The sequence below is a fragment of the Euprymna scolopes genome, chromosome 11 (genome assembly GCF_053919585.1).
Source record: "Euprymna scolopes isolate OS-2025 chromosome 11, ASM5391958v1, whole genome shotgun sequence".
NCBI lineage: Eukaryota > Metazoa > Mollusca > Cephalopoda > Sepiida > Sepiolidae > Euprymna > Euprymna scolopes.
Window position 1 is genome coordinate 27,755,529 of NC_136492.1, and position 7,123 is coordinate 27,762,651.

A 7,123-nucleotide genomic window follows, 5' to 3' on the forward strand; every position below is an offset into this window, starting at 1 on the left:
TTCATCGGCCAACACTTGGTCGATAAAAAGGAGTGCGGTCTTGTTTTCTCTCCGGAGTGTTTTTCTGTTTTGTACCGAGAACGTACAAAGTTCCACCTGTCTGTCCTCGAAGCACTTGCCATCATTGCTAACCCCCCTACTTTGTGCAAGCAGAGAAACCTACGGCTACAATTAGAATTATTTGGGTAGTCAGGTTTTTTTTGGGGGGTTTTTTTTTTAACCTCCTCTCCGCTCTTACTCCATACCACTACCAAATATTCTAAAAAATAATAATAATTTTCAGACTTATGACCCTTGAAAATGTTAGTCTGAACGAAAAGCGCTTCGGGTGTATTTTAACGATCTTGCTTTTAATCGACTTATTTATTTTATTGAATTGTACATATAACTTGCCCCATTATTTTTTTTTCTTTCTTATTTTAGTTGATTGAATTTACGCGATGGTTCACTTCTTTATATATATATATATATATATATATATATATATATATATATATATATATATATATATATAGGGCGACCCAAAAATATGGCCCTACCCTTAATTAGGCCCCGTTTCTTAGTGTTTTGTCCGAATGAAATTTAACACAGTGTATTGTCTTTCCCAGATCCCACTGGGGTCTTGGTGTACTTTCGGTCGTTGATTCTGCTACGTCCTGTAAAATAAGGGGAATCGGTTAATAAATAATGGAGATATCACGTTTTTTGGGGGTCACCCAGTATATATATATATATATATATATATATATATATATATATATATATATATATATATATATATATATATATATTGAATCCCTATAAACTGTTAAATGAATTTTAATGCAAATATGATAAACTTTATATTATTTCCTTCTTCTAATGCATAAAGCTCCAAAATTTATTGTGTATTTTGCGAACCTGAGAAGTGCATACTTCGACACTCCATGGAATAAGGTTTTTCTTGATTTATTTGTACTCCTTGTCGAATAAGTAAAATGTTGTATACCTTCCTTACAGATTTTAAAAGTTTTTTTTTTTTTAATTTTTTAACTGCAAGATTTATATATATATATATATATATATATATATATATATATATATATATATATATCGAGAGAGAGATATTTCTTGTTGATTTTTTTACGATAAATACGGTTAAATAGCAGCTTCGCCTCGAAGCTCATTTTTATTTACTTTAGAAAATCGCCCATAATTTATTTGAACGTAAATATATTTTGTATTTATTATTTCTAAAACATTAATCTACGTAAATGCATGTTTCAAGATAATTATTTCTCGTTAGCGTAGCTTGACTGTTTCTAGGACTCGAACTCCGGACCATGTGCATCACAGTCCAGCGCGTTTAACCGTTACGCCATGAACTCCTAAACGCTTTTACTGTTTATTATTATTTTTTATCGTTTATATATTTAGATTTCTTGTAGATTTTTTAAAACGATAAGTACGGTTAAATAGCTCATTTTTATTTACTTAGAAAATTGCGCATAAGTCATTTATTTATTATTTAAGTGAGCTTCGAGGTGAAGCCGCTATTTAACCATATTTATCGTTAAAAAAATCAACACGAAATCTAAAATACGCTTAGCTATGTTTTAATTCAGGCAGATTTCGTTTTTATTATTAAAGAGCCAATTCTTGATTGAATATTATATTGTATCTAATATATAGTACTGATTTCAAAAGATTAAAAAAAAAACAAAAAACAAATGACATGCGTGTCATCAGCTAGTATTGAAACCAACATGTTTAGCGCTCCAGTCGTGTCCCTATCGTTTGGACTATCAACAGATAAATAAGAAAGATGTAAAATTAAACCACTTCTAAGTATGAATGAATTTGTGTATGCGCAAAAGTAATAGAAATATGTTGATATGTTGAAATGAATATTTTGTATTTCAATATGCCGGCATGTTTCTGTACGCGTTATTCATCCATCCAAACAAAGATTTTATTCGTTATAATCTGTGCCTAAATCAAAACGTGGATTCCATGAACAAAGCTTCTTTCTTAGAACTGCACGCCTGTGGAACTCTGTTCCGTCTGCCTGCTTCCCACCTGACTACAACTTGGATGTCTTCAAGTGTTATTATTATTATTCTTGTTATTGTTGTTATTATTCTTGTTGTTATATTTGTTATTGTTCGTTGTTAGGAAGTCTTATTAAAAGTGAGTCTTAGAGAGTCTTATTAAGAGAGATGTTGCGTTCTGTGTTCGTGTTATGAAGAGATTCATATATATAAAATGTTCATACTTAGAAGTGTAATAGACGCTCTTAGAGTGAGGAGACAGTGTTGAGACAGTCTTAGTATTCACATTATAGATATGAGATGTAGAGACATTGTGTATGTGAAGACATGTTAAAACACAGGATATATAAGACATATAATGACAATTTCACTTTACCTTTTAATAGAATTACAACACAAAGACGACGTTTATAAAAACACATGACGCGTTTATTTCCATGGACTGGTCGGTGGTTTTCTTAGTCAGGAATTCAAAGTTTTACATTCTATGTTTCAAAGGTGACCGTCTCGCTTCCAGACGTTCGACTGTCCATCTCTGGACTCCAGACTGTCGTCTGTCGTCCTCAGACTCTCTCTGCTTAACTCTAAAGTTTCTAACTATATCGAGAACTTCCCATTTTCCATGACGTCATACACATGTTAAAACATGTGTCTTCTTTCACGTGTTCTGGAAATGCGTGTCCAAAACTTTTTCCTTTGTTTACAAAAGGAATTTTAACCTATATTCCCAGTAACCTATATTTCCAATATGTTAAAAACATGTTTATTAAATTATCATATAGTTGCATTCCTCATTCAATTTCATAACAGAATTGACAAATGCACATTCCTTTTCTTAAAACTATTTTATCTCTAAGCTAAACAATGGTTTGTTTTTACATTCCATTTTCTAATTCTTTCTCGTAATCTATTTCTAAACCTAAATTACGAGGTTCGAATTTCGTCTATTCTATTTCATTTTCATTTTAACTTAATCTCTCTATTTTTGTACTTACATGAAAAGGGGACAGCCCTTATCATGTAACACAAGTCCAACGTTAACAAATTCCTAATGAACCGCCCCCTTAAGTAAACACTTCATCAAATCTCCACACTAACGTACTCTACTTGCAATAACCCTTATCCCTGAGTGGCTTCCGGGCCTTGATAACTGGTTTCCTCCGTGTAAAAAAAAAATCCATCTTTTTCCTATCAGTGTGTTAATTTTTGTGTTATGTGACCAGTAGTTTTAAAGTTTATCGGTAAAATATTTTCACACAGACACAAAGACACATACATCTACCGTTTTATTGATATAGAAGATCATGACATGCTGATTGTATTGCTGTTAAAACGAATTTATTATTTATTAATGGAGAAAACACATTTTAACACACTTTAAATGACACCTGTTTGTTTTGAATATGACTGCCTGGTCGTTAAAAAATTTAGTAATGGTAAAAAATGCCACGAAAAATAAAATAAAATAAAACAAGTAAAGCATGTTGCCCCCATGAGTGCTCAGTGAACGAGGCATAAAAAATGACTAAGTTCAGCATTTGCCCCCCCTTCCATTTAGCCCCAAAAGTCCCCAGGGGATGTCAAATCCTGGTGAAAATGAACAAGCGTAGTTGTAGGCCTTAACATATGTAAATAAGAGTTCTGCACCATGCAAAATAAGAAATGACTAAGTTCATCATTTGCCCACCCCCTTTAGTCCCAAAAGTCCTCAACGCCTTAAATTTAAATTTGAGTTCAGCACCATGCAAAACTGCTAAATAGACATACACAGAAAATTTTGGACATATATGGTAAAATAGTCCCAAAAGTTATATAGAAATCAGTTAGTTACAACTTTTTAGAAAGTTTTATAAAAATCCAAGGCATAAATTTTTTTAAATAAGTATAAAAGTGTCAATTTTAGCCATTTTAATCAGAAAGTCACGCCTAGCGGGGTAACCTGAGTTTTCCCGGAAAATCCGTTCTGTTCCTTTTTTACTCATATCATGTTTAATGTTTGTGCAAAATTTCAAAAAATTCCAAGGCGTAGTTATTGAGAAAAGTGCGGACAGATGAACAGGCTAACAGACGAACGAACAAGGGTGAATTTACAGGCCCACCCTCCTTTTGTCGGGGACAAAAAGCAAGAAATATAAGTTAATTTTTTTTTTGGTAGTTTTAAAAGAAAACGCAATAATTGTCTTAAAGCAAATATGTTTCATAAATAGTTTATTTGTTAAAAACGTTTTTATTTAAATCCGTAAAAGATTTTATTTTTATTGAATTTAGTTCCGATTTACGTTTTTAGTGAAAATAAATAATAATATAATAAAATAATAACACTTGTCTTCATCTTGTCTTCATCTTGGAAGCCAAAAATACGGCCATATTACTTGACACAAAAATGCACCCTTTCATGCTTCAGCCGCCAGCTATTCACCATCAACAAAATGAATATATCTACTGTTGCTTCACGTGAGAAGAAGGGGGGTTGTTTTCACGCGCGGCTGCAGAGTTTCCAACAATTTAGTCCACGCGACCAGACACGATCCTAAATAATTCTATCAATTCGAACCCAAACACCGCCGTTCTGTGTAGCTTAATTGCCATATATATTTTATCAAACCTTACTACCTAGCTCTGCTTACGTATCGAGCATTGCAAATGAATACTTGAAATTTTATGTAGATACATCTCGTGCTCAGTTCAAGCAACTGACCTCTGATCGTCTTCGGAAACTGTGGCTCGTGATGTCTAATTTTCCGAGAGACCTCCACATTAAATTCTGAACACCTCGGTGCAGAACTTCACTGAAAGCGAAAAGTGAAAGCTACATACACCAGAAAAAAAAAGACAAACACATTGTATTCTATCTACTAAAAATTAATTTCACAAAAATTACAGTCTTTTTACATATATATACACGTTCCGTTCTTAAACGTTTTAAAATCACAAATCTCTATTCTTCGTAGATGGCTCTCAGGCGAATGGAGAGAGGGTGGTCAGGCGTTTTGAGAGCGGTGTTATTTTCTCGAGATTTCAACGCAATCTCTCTCCAAATCTGGCTAAAAAACTTGGGCGCTTGGTTTTATATTCAGGGACGGGTTGGGGTGGTCCATTCAACCAATCAGAGTCAGCCACGTATCTGGGAAAACTCCAGATACATTTGCTTGTGTGCACTTCACCAATATTACCAGTTTTGTAATCTGGGACCAAAAATGACATCCGTTCACATGACATTAGGGGTCAATCCCTGTCATTCAGAAAGCCATAGTCTGAAGGTGTTCTCCAGGCCAACAAGTACAATCTCGTTTCTACATTATTCTGACGTTTCCTGCTATTGGATTTTTTAAACAACAAAATATATCTCTGACTTTTCAAACAATAAAATATATAAATCTATATTTTTAAATTCAAGTATTTATGATATCCGCTGTTGTCCGGGATTCAATTAAACAATCTTAGCATATTTACCCGGTATTTCACAGGTTTCAGAGGGTCTCAACCTCCACAATGGGGAGCAAATCGCTCCCTTAAGTCGATCATGTTATATAACAACAACAACAACAGCAACAACAACAGCAACAACAACATTATTATTATTATTATTATTATTATTATTATTATTATTATTATTATTATTATTTTAATTTTTTATATTATTTAGACAATTATTCTAATTTTGGTTGTTTTTTTCCACAACGTTTCGACCGAGGTAACCTCCGATTATCTGTATGTATCTGGATAGATAAGCACACATTGGGAAAGCAAAAAAAAACAAAAAAACAAAACAAAAACATTTTTCTCAATAACATCCAGTGTGAATACAGCTGAAGGTGGGTGGAGACTACATCGGTCGCAACGTTATGGAAAAAAAAACAACCAAAATGAGAATAATAGCCTAAATAAGAAAATGTCAGTCCTCATCTATAAAATATACACTAATAATAATAATAATAATAATAATAATAATAATAATAATAATAATAATAATAATAATAATAATAATAATAATAATTCTTATTTCGTTTATCAACGTCTCTTTGGAAAGGAATGGAATTCATTTCCAGAGAATTTCTCTCAATCCCGGCTCCAAACCAGGAGCTTCAAAGATCAAGGGGTTTTCTAAGGATGTTGGTGGTACCTTCAATAGCAGAGGTCTGAAGGCCGCCTAAAACATCGGGGATTGGTAGTTTTTTCAATTGTCCTTCCAGACGACTTGGTACTACTTCTAGTGTACCTACTACAACTGGGATTATTTGTGTTTTAAATGTGTGTATACGCCTTATCTCCAAGGCCAATGGAGCATAATTGCTCCACTTCTCATTCCCCTTCTCTCTCACATTCCTGTCCCAGGGTACTAAGAAGTCTATAATCTGCCAACTTTTTGAGACTTTGTAAATAACGACCAAATCCGGACGATTATGTTCCAATTGCTTGGTCGTTATGACACTTTTGTCCCACCATACCTCTACCAGGAGATGCCTGATGAAGTGAGAACAAGTGAGGATGCACTTGTTCTCATTCATCAGGCATCTCCTCAAACCATTTTTCATCACACTTCACCCCAACCTTCTTACATGCCTCCCAATATATCCGGAGTCCTATGCGATCGTGTCTTTTGCAATACTCTCTCAGGGCCAGTCCAATACACCCTTCTGCAAGGTACGCAATTGACTCTGAGGTCTTACCACAAATCCGGCATTCTGCAGCAACATCCTCTCCTAGAACCACTTTTTTAACAATCGTGTTCCTAATGCCTGCTCTTGTGCTGCACAAACAAAAGCTTCAGTACTCTTAACCAGATACCCAGCTCTAAGCCATTGCCATGATCTTTCATCAGCCACTTCTGCTATATCCTGAAAGAACCTTCCATGCATTTTCTTCCTAGCGAGTTCCTCTGCCCTTTCTCTATCCATACGTTTCACATAATCAGCCTTGGTCTCACATACCTCCACTTCATTAGCCACAACCTTAAGCATCCACTCCTCACATCTAACCACATGCTCCTTCAGGGACATCTCCTCGGTTCTAACACAATCTTTTACACTTTTCAATCCTCTCCCACAGTCTTTCCTCTTTTGATACAGCCTTAATAATAATAATAATAATAA